The following is a 14,939-nucleotide window of genomic DNA, read 5'->3' as shown; positions in this document are numbered from 1 at the left end:
TTGGGTAAGGCTATTAAGATTCTTATTTACTTGTAAGATGAGAACTAACTTATAGTAATAGTGAGGCTATGACTGAGGAGAGCTGGCTTTGTGTAGTGGGGAGGACATAAACTTGATTGGAATGGGGTGCCAAGAGAAGAGTAAGAATAGAATTGTGGAAAGATCCATACTGGCCATCTTTCAGAAGATTTCTGATACAACAGTGAGGGTGGTGTTGAAAGCAGGACCAGGAGAGTTTACTTTGCTAAAATGAGAAATATTAAAGTATGTTTTGGTGTGGTTAGAAAAATCCAGTAGAGAGGGGAACAGCAGGAACCATGGCCATTAGAAGGTAACAGGGAACAGAGTCTGGTAGACACAGGGGGAGGATCCTCCTTTTAGAAACATGTAAAATGCATCTGTAGAAGTACAGGAGAATGTGAAGCATAGAAGCACAGAAGGAGACTGGCACTCATACCTGATGGTGAGAGTTTGAGGACTTTCTTTTCTGATTTGCTTCTGCCCCACCTCACTAGGAAAAAAGGAAGTAGTGTCATAATTTAAGACTTTCTAAAATCAAAACATTTCTAAAAATGAACCCAAAGAAAATCAAAGGATCCTGATCATGTTCAGGCACTGCTCACTCCAGGGCAGCAGCACTTGCCTGGCCATAAGCATCTGGTCCTCACTAAGAGTAGCAAATTTCTTGATGTAATGCATTTTATGTGCAAGTGTGTTCCTTGATGTAGTGTATTATATGTGCAAGAAATTTGTTACAATGAGAAAGAACACAAATTTGAGTAGGAACTACTTAGAAGACTAATATAAGAACAATAAGATGCTTTGTTATTACAATTACCACCCATCCCCCTGCATTTCGGTGGCACTGGGGATTAAGCGAAGCCTTGCCTATCAAGGAAACACATCCTTAGCCCTTTTTATGTTTTATTTTGTGACAGGGTTTGGATAAGCATCCCAAGTTGAACTTGTGATCCTTCAGCCTCAGACTCTAGAGTAACTGGGATTATAGTCATGAATTAGTGTGCGTGGGTACAAGCTTCCTTTTTATTGAGAGAAAGTAGATTTTTAGAAAGTATGCTGGAAAATGTACACAGCCTGTCTTATGCAACTCACAGTGCTTAGTTAAAACTGGTACAAACATTCTAGAAGGATATCGAATATATATATATAAATATATATATATATATATATATATATACATATATAAAAGCTTAAGCATAATTTTTTCCTCTCTGATAATGTCAGTTTTTTTTATATAAAGAGATCGACAAATCTCACAATCCTGGCTATATAAGAGTTCATATTCAGTGTAAACAGTTCATATAATTCATGTAAATTAGTCAAAATTCTGCATACTTAAAGCATTCAAATATTTTGAAACTCACTTTAGGAACCACCTTTATATAATTCATTGATAAAAGTAATGTGTTTGATTTGCCAGCAAGGATGTTCTTCTAAACTCTATGAAACAGGAGAAAGTGATTACAGCTGTAGTTTGTCTTGCCATTGTAACATTTCTTGCTCCCACACTCTTATGACCTGTGTCCCATGCTGGGAAAATGCCATCATCACTGTGATGAACTGCCTAGACCACAACAGCTCTTTCAGAGATCTCACTGTCCAAGGCCTGTAGTCAGGCATGAGCAATCCACAGCTCAGAACCCACAGAACCAGCTTTTATACTGTGGACTATAACTTGTGCTTAACAGATAACTCAAAAATCAACCATCATTAGCATTTTAGTCCATCCCTTTTCCTTCTTTCTCTATCATTGCTATCTTGTAATAAATCTTTTAAAAAACATTCAGCTTTTGCACAAAATATTTCATTTTAATTTTCCTTCCAGTTTGGGAAACTGTTGAAAGCATTTTTTAATAGCAACCAAAGATGGCATTGAAGGGCATACCAAAATTTATTTAAGTAACCCCTGATATTTTTGAACATTTAGGCTCTTTTTATCACTTATTTCTTTTGCAGTGTTCTTATGCAAATGTTTCAAATGTGAAAGTAGGAGGCTTAAAGAATTGATATTGACAGGAACCACTGATGGTAATCAGAGGTGGGCAGATGGATTCAGTTATGAACTCATCTGTTGCTTGTCTAGACATTCCTATTATCCCCATGACAACTCTAATTTTAAAGCTGTATTCTGATTCAGACATAAGGAAAGGGGAATCACAGAATAGTGGCACTGATTATATGTTTTTTTGGGGGGATGTCTTTGCACAAAGCCAAAACAATTTAGTTAATTCAATTTTGTGAAAATGAGTTCATTTCCAGTCTGCTATGATACTAATGACTGATAGAGGGCAGCAGAAAGCAGGAACAAGCAGGAAAAGCATTGACTTGAATAGATTTGAAGACTGTCCATGCCTGGGAACCATCTGTTCCTGGCAGAGATAGAAGTTTGGGTTCAAGAGTTATGCAATAAATGCTTTAGTCACTAACTGGAAAGGCCAGTGGATAAAAAAAATACCAATAGTGCCATAAAGATTGAAGGGCATAACATGTACTTGCCTTGCACCTTCTGGAGGACTGAAACAATATACTGAAGACTGGGAAGAATTACCAAGTATAAACCAAAAGCTGTGGACTACTAGGTATCTAAGCAAGGTAAAGTTGCAGTTCAAGGTGTGGTCAATTTGAAATGTGCATATTCAGGCATGAAGATATCCATAAAGAACTAGGGTGTGGGAAGGGTATTACATCATGGCTCTGACATCATCTGAGCAGACCATTTAGAGGTCACAGGGAAGGGTCAAAAGAGAACACATGGGAATGGCCCAAGAAAGTGGGGCATTCCAAAGCTATAAGGAGGGACAATGTGTTAGTAAGACAGTCTCCAACTTCTGGTGGCAGAATACTGGTCAGGAGTCCTGACATTGGATTCCAGGTCTCCAGTAACTAGCATATGACTGTGAGCAAGTCATGTCCCTTTCTTCAGCCTCTGATTTTCCTGGACACATTAGAGAATTACAGAAGGGATGGATTTTAAGATATGTAAGATATTGAAAATTCTATGACTTGGGTGATGTGTGATTAGTTTAATCAAAACCATGAACCACTAACACTGTGTAGACTGAGTTGGGTAAAAGTCAACATGACTCCTTGCTTAGTCCCTGTAACTGTCCTAATGTGACTGCTGAGAGTGTTGCAGACCCACTGAGTCTTTTTGCATATATGAAGAACAGAAACCAGAATACCTGACATTTCATACTGTGAATTCATGTAAGATAAAGAAGGAGAAAATTTCTAGAATTCTTTGATCCTTTTAAAAATAGACTAAGATGTGTTTTGGTGAAATCTTTAAAGATTTTGTTAAAGAATTACAAAAAAGTCATTATTGCAGCTTAAAATCTTTAGTTGTTGACACTTTGGGTCCTGGATGTAGAAAAACTTTAAAGTATCTTGGGGATATTTTAGATTTCTATAAACAGTTTGTAGTTTTGAATTCTTTTTTTTTCTTTGTCACTTATTCTGTATTATAGTTAACTCTATACTCCATGTTACATTCAATATTTCCAGAGAATAGATCAATAGATCAATAGTCACTTACACCTTTGTTTAGTTTTAAATGGTGTGATTAAATGGTCTTGTTATTTGACTTAATTTGATTAATTTCATTATAAGATAAAACAATCTATATTTGTGCTCAAATCCTGCATTTTGCTAATTATTGAATAATCATTTTATACTCTATTGATATATTTTTTATAATCATGTTATTCACCCACATGTGCATATGCATAATTGTGGTAATGGTGGTGGGACTGGTTCTAGCAGTGGTTGTAGTAGTGATAACAGCGATATTCATGGACTCTGAAGTTAGTAAGCTGGATTCAATTGCTAGGTCAACCACTTAATAGTTGTGAGATGCTGGATGTGTTCTCTGAATTCTTAGTGTTTTAGTGTCCCATGTTTAATATGGGAATAATAATGGTACTGGATCATAATGTTATGAGTATTAGAAGACAGATCACACGTATGGTAGAACATGCTATCCCTGAATTGAAATGGACTTTCCCATTCTTCAAGCCCATGTTTAAAATACATTTTCCCAGCTGCCCATCCATTTGGGAATGCCCATCCAACTAAGTTGTTTCTTTAGCTTACAATGAAGTAAAAGAAGTGGAAGTAATAAATGAAACTTTCAGATCTGACCTACATTAACCTTCTTGTTTTTTTCTCCCTCTGGCAGATTGTGTTGGTGATAACCAGGAGAATCTTTTTTTTTATTGTAAACAAATGGGATACATGTTGTTTCTCTGTTTGTTCATGGAGTAAAAGCATACCATTTGTGTAATCATAAATTTACATAGGGTAATGTTGGTTGATTCATTGTGTTATTTTTTCCCTTCCCCCCACCACTCCCACCCCTCTTTTCCCTCTATACAGTCCTTCCTTCCCCCATTCTTGCCCCCCTCCCTAACCCTAACTCTAACCCTAAAACTAACCCCTCCCATGCCCCATTATGTGTCATCATCCACTTACCAGCGAGATCATTCTTCCTTTGGTTTTTTGAGATTGGCTTATCTAACTTAGCATGATATTCTCCAATTTCATCCATTTGCCTGCAAATGCCATAATTTTATCATTCTTTATGGCTGAGTAATATTCCATTGTATATATATGCCACAGTTTCTTTATACATTCATCAACTGAAGGGCATCTAGGTTGGTTCCACAATTTGGCTATGGTGAATTGAGCAGCAATGAACATTGATGTGGCTGTATCTCTGTAGTATGCTGATTGTAAGTCCTTTGGGTATAGGCCAAGGAGTGGGATAGCTGGGTCAAATGGTGGTTCCATTCCAAGTTTTCTAAGGAATCTCCATACTGCTTTCCAGAGTGGCTGCACTAATTTTCAACCCCACCAGCAATGTATGAGTGTACCTTTTTCCCCACATCCTCTCCAACACCTCTTGTTGCTTGTATTCTTGATAATCGCCATTCTAATTGGGGTGAGATGGAATCTTAAGGCGGTTGTAGTTTTGAATTCTTAAGTACTAGGTCATGTTAAACACATTATCAAAATGTTTGTTATTTCTTTTTGTTCACCAATCACTATATGATTAAGATGACTTGATTTATGTTTTCAAATTTATTTTAAATTTATCTATAACTTCAAATGGGAGTTATTAATATTCAAATTTTATTTTAGGAATATTTTAGTGGATAAAATGAGGATGCTGTTTATTGTTATTATACTATAATAATTTTGATAATTTACTTTCTTATGAGTACAAATGAAATATAAAATGTAAATATTAAAAAATATCAAATGACTAAAAAACGGTTTAGAAATAATATCAAATGTGCTTTTTTTCTTCTAAGCTAATACAAAAGATTTAAAAATATGATTCGGAAGTGATGCATAATCAAATTGATTTTTAAAGCTGGAAAATATTGTAGACATTGTCTGCTATGAGTGATCCTTCTTCAAATTCTAGATATAGTGCAAGATAATGGATTGGCATGGAAGGAGAGAGAGATGTTGATCAAAAAATATAAGATTCAATTTAGGAAGAATAAATTCAAGGTTTCTTTTTATGATTGTACAACATGGTAGCTACAGAATAAATACTGTATTTTTAAATTTTTTAATTTTCATTTCTGGGAATTGAACCCAAGGGTGCTGTATCATTGAGCTACACACACAGTCTTTCTACTTTTATCCAGTTTTGTTTCAATAGAATGCAAGGAATTAATTCTATTTTTTGGTATTTGCTAAGATTTGTTTTGTTACCTAAAATGTCTCTGTTATAATATGTTTTATGTGCCTCGGAGGTGAAAGTGATTTGATTGATGAAATATTCTATAGATGTCTGTTAGGTCTATATTATTACTTGTATTTTTTTAGTTCTGCAGAATATTTACTGAGTTTTATGTTTGCATGATACATTCAGTAGTGAGAGAGGTGGGTTAAAGTAATTCTGCAGTATTATAATGTAGTCTATTTGATTATTCATATAGAGAAGTGTGTGTTTTAGGCACATAGATACTCCATTGTTCAGGGCATAGATATTTACTTTTATTACACATTATTGATGTATGATTTCCTTTAGCAGTATGAAATGACCTTCTTTGTCTCTTCTGAATAAGGATGGAATAAATTCACTTTATCTGATATAAAAATAGCTACTCCTGCTGGCTTAGGAGACCCATGTGAATGTTATGTATATCTATTCTTTCACCTTCAGTCTGGGTGCCCATTACCTGTGAGGTGAGTCTCTTGAAGGCTGAATATTGTTGTGATCATGCATCTGGCTATGTTCCAGTTGAGACTGGGAGCAGCCAATTCCTGTTGCCTAGGCTCTAGTCATTTTTAGCCTTAGTTGAATTCCCTCTGACTATCTTTGCAGGTATCTTCAGCATAAGTTTCCTAGGGTATCAGGGAAATTATCCTAGCAACCTTCTCTTTACAGTTGCCACCATCCAGGAATTGGGTCTCTAAATCACTATATATTCAGGCAGCTTCCCTCTGGCATGGTCCCATGATCACAGGAGAATTTGCTGGGCTTCCCATGGTGCCTCCCCACAACATCAGTGGTTGAGGCTTCTTTGGTCCTAATGAATCCACTTTCCTATGCTAGACTTGTAAGCTGCTTTGTTTTTCTTTCTCTGAGTTGAATGGAAATGGCACAGAGTTTTCTACTTCTGCCTGGTTTGCAGAGGCTGAGCAGAGTGCTGGGTTAGGTTTACTTCTGACACAGGTGTGCCCCATCCCTTCCCCTTGTTCAGGATGAGGGAGAGGGGGTTTTAGCAGAGTATGAGTGATCCCTCTAGAAGTTATTTCTGGCTGGATTCTTAAATGGTACCACTGCAGGGAATGTCCTTCTGGTTTAATTTCTGTCTGTCTGGGCAGGGGAAGACACCGTGTTGTTTAAAGGGGGTGAGTGGTTGGCTAAGGGCTCCAAAGGTGGCTGCAGACCCCTCACTCAGCTTTATTTTTGTGATTTCAGTTTAAATTGTTTGCTGTGTTTTAAGGACTCTGCTGATCCTGTCACATTTTAAATTTTGTCTGTCTTTCCAAATGTTTTTAGTGGTAGAGCTGAAGCCTATTTCTGCTCCCTATTTTTTCCTATTCTCTTTATTGTCCCTCTCCTATTCCCTCACACTTGCTCAGATTCAGAGTTAGGGGACTCTGAGTTTATTTTCTAGTCTGGTACACTACCTTCAAGTGTCTCCAAGTTTCAGACTTTGTAATGATGAATCTTAGAGCATTTATTTTGTCACCCACCTCCCAATTCTTCTTTTCTTTCACTGAATCCTTTCTGAAATGTGAGGAGATCAAGACTTGCCCCCTTCCACCAACAAATGGAGTAGTTTCAACTCCAATCCATTATATTTATGAACTGTACTGTAATGTTTTGATATGTGCATATAATGCATAATGCTAAATCTCTCTAAATTACATATCCATCACCCCATACACCCATATTTTGTGCAGAGATATTTGAAAATGTAATCCCTTAGCAATTTTTACACATGCCATATATTGTTATTAACTATGATCATAAAAAATATTTCACTGAGAAAATTTACAACATCATACTTATACATTTATTTATCCATTATATTAGCCATGGGCATTTTTGGGTAATTTACAGTTTTAATGTTATAGAAAATTATCCTACTATGAATGCAATTTTTAAGCAGATAAAAGATATATACCTATTTATATTTGAAATATGTTTACTTGCTGTGCAATGTTTAGGTCATGTGATATAGTTTTAAAGTATGCCACATAACTTTCCATAGAGGTTATACCAGTATCACATGAGAGTGCGTAGTGCAGTGCTGTCATAAAAATATTTAATATATTTTATTTTTTCATGTTAGTCATCTTGATAAATGCATTTTTGCTATCTTGTTGTAACTTTAACCTTCACTTCTTTTGTAAGTAAACTTATTCTTTTTCTTGTTTATTAAGTATTTTAATATTCATTTGAATAAACTGACTTTTAACTTTTAGCTTTTTCTTCTCTCTCTTGAAATATTGTCTTTATTGATTTGTTTGAAGATTAAACCTTATGAATATGAAGTTTGTGCAGTAAATATAGTATAATTATCTGACACTGTATGTGTTCTTATCTCACTGCATTTTTGGCATTATTTTGAGAAACTGTAGTTCTGGTTTTAAGAAAATCCCATATGCTATTTTTCTTTAATATTTTCTACAACTCATTTATGAAACATTTTCTAACTCATTCATAGAATATATTAGTTTACTTTCACAATTGTATCTAACATCAATATCAGTTTTATTGTCTGGTACATGGCAGGACTAGTAATAACTTTTTAAAATATGGATATCCATATGGAAAATATTAACCTCTACATAAAATGCAGAATGATTAACCTTCAGAAATTTTATACATGTTTTTCTGTATGTATGTATAGATATATAAACATATGTAATTTCTGAATTTTTTGGTTCAATGAGATTGAGAGAGAAAGAGAAAGACCGTTCTCCTCATTCTTGACCTCTGGTTTAGTCATTCTTGTTTTTCAGAAAAGTGTTTGTTTATGTGTTTTACGGGGTTGATCTCTGATCTGAACCCTCATTTTTGTCTCCAGAGTTCTGGGAGATTTTAGGAAAATTCACTCTGTCCTCAGGTAGCTTTCCTTCTTGGTTCTCTCTCCTGCATGACTTTATAATCTTGCAGATGGTTCAAAGGGAAAACAAGCTCTGGCATTATTTTGGCAGAATCCTTTCTCAGGATTCTGTCCATCCATGTTCATTCCTCAAGACACTAATTTAACCTCTTCATCCTCAAAAATCCATCACATCTTTGATGGTTTTTCTGAACCTACCAGAGAGTTTATTTCAAAGCCTGGATTCTCCACATGTTTCCTCTCCACCACATTTCCATATTCCTAAGTAGCAGTAAAGTCTTAGCTTAGCCCTCTGAAGTCCCATGTCTGTAAGTTATGTGTATCTACAATACAGATTACATCTGCTCTATTGCAAGTATAAATTAATGCCTTTTTATAAACTAGCTCTTCTAGTCACTCCAATGGACTGCTTAAACTAATCTAAACTATGGTAATATAAATGTGGGAGAAATTTAAAGAAAAAATTTTGCATTTTAAAATGCAATAGTAGGGGTGATCCAAGATGGCAGACTAGAGGGTGACTGCATCTCCTGTTGCTCCAGAACCCAGGATTCAAGAAGGGGAGGACATTGAGAGACTCAGACTAAAATAGAGCCATGGGGTGAGTCTCCCCACCAGATGAAGCTTGGCCCAGGTGGCAGGCCTGGATAGGGGTGGCTTCTCAGAGCAGGGCAGGGCAGGTAGTGTCTTCCCCAGGTAGCCCTGCTCCCTCCAGCAGTGCGCTCCTCCTACACAGCCAGCTTCTCAGAGCAGGCCCCCCAGTGAGAGCCTTTCTGCACAGAAACAGCTCCGAGTCCTGGAGCCAACAGCGAGCTCTGGCCTGCAGGCAGCTTCAGGGACCAGGAGAGGGCATCCAGGGACTTCCCCAAGTAGCCCTGTTCCCTCTGGCAGTACGCACCTTTCAAGGCTAGCTTCTTGGAGCAGGCCACCCAGTGAGAGTCTTTCTACACAGAGCCAGTCACAAGTCCCAGAACCAGCTGAGATCTCTGACCTGCAGGCAGCATCTGGGACCAGGGCAGGGCAGCCAGAGACTTCTCCAGGTGGCTCTGCTCCCTCCAGTCACATGTTCCTTCCACAGGGCAATCCAAGATGGCAGACTAGAGGGTGACTGCATCTCCTGTAGCTCCAGAACCCAGGATTCAAGAAGTGGAGGCATTGAGAGACTTGGACTAAAATAGAGCCACAGGGTGAGTCTCCACCACTGGGTGAAGCTCAACCTGGGCAGCAGGCCAGGATAGGCGTGGCTTCTCAGATCAGGGCAGGGCAGCTAGAGTCTTCCCCAGGGAACCCTGCTACCTCCAGCAGTGGGTTCCTCCCACATGGCCAGCTTCTCGGAGCAGGCCCCCCACTGAGAGCCTTTCTGCACAGAACTAGCTCTGAGTCCCAGAGCCAACGGTAAGCTCCAGCCCGCAGGCAGCTTCAGGGACCAAGACAGGGCAGTCAGGGACTTTCCCAAGCAGCCCTTCTCCCTCCAATGGCAGGCGCCTTTCAAGGCTAGCTCCTCGAAGTAGACGACCCAGTGAGAGCCTTTGTACACAGAGACAGCCACAAGTCCCTAGAGCCAGGAGAGAGCTCCGGTTCGCAGGCAGCTTCAGGGACAAGGACAGGGCAGCCAGGGACTTCCCCAAGGAGCCCTGCTCCCTTTGGTGGCAGGCTCCTTTCACAGCCAGTTTCTCGGAGCAGACCACCCAGTGAGAGTCTTTCTGCAGAGAGCCAGCTCCAAAGCCCTGGAACCAGTAGTGGGCTAGGGGCAGCTTTCTTCGGAAGCACTGCATTATCAAGTTCCTTCAAGACTTCAGGCTACTGAAGGCTGGGAGGTGATATACTGGAAATCTACAGGGACACTATAAGCCAATAGAGGAAATCTGCAAAATCTCAGAGTCCCACTAACATCTGACCAATATGAGAAAACAAGGGAAGAAAATGTCCCAAACAAACCTAGATACTATATCAATAAAACCCAATGATAGCACAGCAGAAGAAATTTCAGAAAGGGAGTTCACAATGTACATAATTAAAACAATCAGGGAAGCAAATGAGGAGATGAAAGAGCAAATGCAGGCATTAAATGATAACACCAATCAATAGTTAAAAGATCAAATGCGGGAAGCAAGAGATCATATCAATAACGAGTTAGAGATACTGAAAAAAAAAAAAAAACAGAAATCCGTGAAATGAAGGAAATAACAAACAAAGTTAAAAACTGCATGGAAAGCATAACCATTAGGATAGAACAGCTGGAAAATAGAACCTCAGACATTGAAGACAAAATATTTAATCCTGAAAACCAAGTTTACCAAACAGAGAAGATGGTAAGAAATCATGAACAGAATCTACAAGAATTATGGCATATCATGAAAAGGCCAAATTTAAGATTTATTGGGATTGAGGAAGGCTTAGAGAAATAAACCAAAGGAATGAACAATCTATTCAATAAAGTAATATCAGAAAATTTTCCAAATCTGAAGAATGAAATGGAAAACCAAGTACAAGAGGTTTATAGGATTCCAAATATACAAAATTACAAGAGACCCACAAAAAGGCACATTATTATGAAAATACCTAACATAGAAAATAAAGACAGAATTTTAAAGGCTGTGAGAGAAAAGAATCAAATTACATTCAGGGGAGAAACCAATAAGAATATCAGCAGATTTTTCAATCCAGACCCCAAAAGCTAGAAGGACCTGGAACAACATTTACCAAGCCCTGAAAGCAAATGGATGCCAACCAAGAATCTTATTCCCAGCAAAACTTACTTTCATATTGGATGATGAAATAAGATCCTTCCAGGATAAACAAAAGCTAAAGGAATTTACAAAAAGAAAGCTGGCATTATGAAACATTCTCAGCAAAATATTCCATGAGGAAGAGATGAAAAAACAATGATGCACATCAGCAATGGGAGAAACAAGCCTAAAGGAATAGCCAAATAAAGGAGAAACCAAATCATGTCAAAAAACAAAAATGAGTCAAATAACTGGTAATACAAATCATATCACAATAATAACCCTGAATGTTAATGGCCTGAACTCATCAATCAAAAGACATAGACTGGAAGATTGGATTAAAAAAAATCCAACAATATGCTGCCTGCAAGACACTCATCTCATAGAAATGGATACCCACAGACTAAAGGTGAAAGGATGGGAAAAAACATACCATGCACATGGACACAGCAAAAAAGCTGGAGTATCCATCTTCATTTCAGATAATGTGGACTTCAAGAAAAAACTAGTCAGAAAGATAAAGAAGGACATTACATACTGCTTGAGGGAAGCATAAATCAGCAAGACATAACAGTAATAAATATCTATGCCCCAAATATTGGCTCATCCATGTACGTTAAACAAATCCTTCTCAATTCCAGAAATCAAATAGACCAGAACACAATAATACTAGGCAATTTTAACACACCTCTCTCACCAGTGGATAGAACTTCCAAACAAAAATTGAATAAAGAAACCATAGATCTCAATAACACAATCAACAATTTAGACATAACAGGACATATATAGAATATACCATCCAACAAAGAACAAATACACTTTCTTCTCAGCAGCACATGGATCCTTCTCTAAAATAGACCATATTTTATGCCACAAAGCTACTGTTAGTAAATACAAGAAGATAGAGATACTACCTTGTACTCTATCAGATCATAATGGATTGAAATTAGAAATAAATGACAGAATAAAAAACAGAAACATCTCCAATACCTGGAGATTAAATAATATGCTATTATATGATGAATGGATAACAGAAGACATCAGGAGGGAAATAAAAAAAATTCTTAGAAGTAAACGAGAACAAAGATACATCATATCAAAATCTCTGGGACACTATGAAAGCAGTACATAGAGGAAGATTTTTTCATTTATTTCAACAAAAGAAGTAGAAATCAACAAATAAATGACTTAACACTACAGCTCAAAGCCCTAGGAAAAGAAGAACAGACCAACACCAAAAGTAGCAGAAGACAGAAAATAGTTAAAATCAGAGCTGAAATCAATGAAATTGAAACAAAAGAAACAATCGGAAAAATTAACAAAATAAATAGTTGATTCTTTGAAAAAATAAACAAAATTGATAAACCCTTAGCCACACTAACAAAGAGAAAGAGGGAGAAAACTCAAATTACTAAAATTCGGAATGAACAAGGAAATACCACAACAGACACGATTGAAATACAAAACATAATTAGAAGCTATTTTGAAAATCTATACACCAACAAAACAGAAAACCTCAAAGACATCAACAAATTTCTAGAGACATATGAATTACCTAAATTGAATGAGGAGGACATACACAACTTAAGTAAATCAATTTCAAGCAATGAAATAGAACGAGGTCATGAAAAGCCTACCAACAAAGAAAAGTCCGTGACCAGATGTGTTCTCGAGTTCTACAAAACATTTAAAGAAGAGCTCATTCCAATACTCCTCAAAGTATTCCATGAAATAGAAGAGGAGGGAACCCTCCCAAACTCATTCTATGAAGCCAATATCACCCTGATATCTAAACCAGGCAGAGACATATCGAGGAAAGAAAATTTCAGACCAATATCCTTAATGAAAATTGATGGAAAAATTCTCAACAAAATTTTAGCAAATCACATACAAAAATATATTAAAAAGCTAGTGCACCACATCCAAAAACAAATTAAGAAAATCATGCACCATGATCAAGTGGGGTTCATCCCTGGAATGCAAGGATGGTTTAACATCTGTAAACCAATAAATGTAATCCATCATGTCAATAGACTTAAGGATAAGAATCATATGGTTATTTCAATTGATGCAGAAAAAGCGTTCGACAAATTACAACTCCCCTTTGCGCTCAAAACTCTAGAAAAAATAGGGATAGTAGGAACATACCTGAACATTGTAAAGGCTATTTATGCTAAGCCCATGGCCAACATCATTCTTAATGGAAAAAAAACTGAAACCATTCCCTTTAAAAATTGGAACAAGACAGGGATGTCCTATTTCACCACTTCTATTCAACATTGCCCTCAAAACTCTAGCCAGAGCAATTAGGCAGACTAAAGAAATTAAGGGGATATGAATAGGAAAAGAGGAATTTAAGCTGTCGCTATTTGCTGATGACATGATTCTATATTTAGAGGATCCAAAAATCTCCTCCAGAAAACTTCTAGAGCTCATCAATGAATTCAGCAAAATAGCAGGCTATAAAATCAGCACACATAAATCTAAAGCATTTTTATATGCATGCGATGAAACATCTGAAAGGGAAATGAGGAAAACAACTCCACTTGCAATAGCCTCAAAAAAATAAAATACTTGGGAATCAATCTAACCAGAGAGGTAAAAGATCTCTACAATGAAAACTACAAAACATTGAAGAAAGAAATTGAGGAAGACTTTAGAAGATGGAAAGATCTCCCATACTACCAGAAGTGTTAAACAGATTCAATGCAATTCCAATTAAAGTCCCAATGACATACCTTACAGAAATAGAGCAAGCAATCATGAAATTCATCTGGAAGAATAAGAAACCCAGAATACCTAAAGCAATCCTTAGCAGGAAGAATGAAACTGGGGGTATCATAATACCAGAACTTCAACTATAGTACAAAGCAATAGTAACAAAAATGGCATGGTATTGGCACTAAGATAGACAGGTAGATCAAAGGTACAGAATAGAGGACATGGGCACAATCCCAAATGAATATAATTTTCTCATACTAGACAAAGGTGCCAAAAATATACAATGGAGAAAAGATAGCCTCTTCAACAAATGGTGCTGGGAAAACTGGAAATCCATATGCAACAGAATGAAACTAATCTCCTATCTCTCACCCTGCACAAAAATCAACTCACAATGGATCAAGGACCTTGAAACAGACCAGAGACACTGTATCTTATAGAAGAAAAAGTAGGTCCAAATCTTCAACTTGTTGGCTTAGGATCAGACTTCCTTAACAGGACTCCCATAGCATAAGAAATAAAAGCAAGAATTAACAACTGGGATAGATTCAAACTAAATAACTTTCTCTCAGCAAAGGAAACTATCAGCAATGCAATGAGAGAGCCTACAGAGTGGGAGAAAATCTTTGCCACTCATACTTAGATAGAGCACTAATTTCCAGATTATAAAAAGAACTCACAAAACTCTGCAAGAAGAATACCAATAACCCAATAAACATATGGGCTAAGGATATGAACAGACACTTCACAGAAGAAGATCTACAAGCAGTCAACAAACATATGAAAAATATGTTCACCTTCTTTAGTAACAAGAGAAATTCAAATCAAAACTATCCTAAGATTCCATCTCACCCCAATTAGAATGGCGATT

The sequence above is a fragment of the Sciurus carolinensis genome (assembly GCF_902686445.1).
Source record: "Sciurus carolinensis chromosome 14 unlocalized genomic scaffold, mSciCar1.2 SUPER_6_x, whole genome shotgun sequence".
NCBI classification, from domain to species: Eukaryota; Metazoa; Chordata; class Mammalia; order Rodentia; family Sciuridae; genus Sciurus; species Sciurus carolinensis.
The sequence above is the reverse complement of the archived record's forward strand: the minus strand, read 5'-3'. Positions refer to the sequence as shown.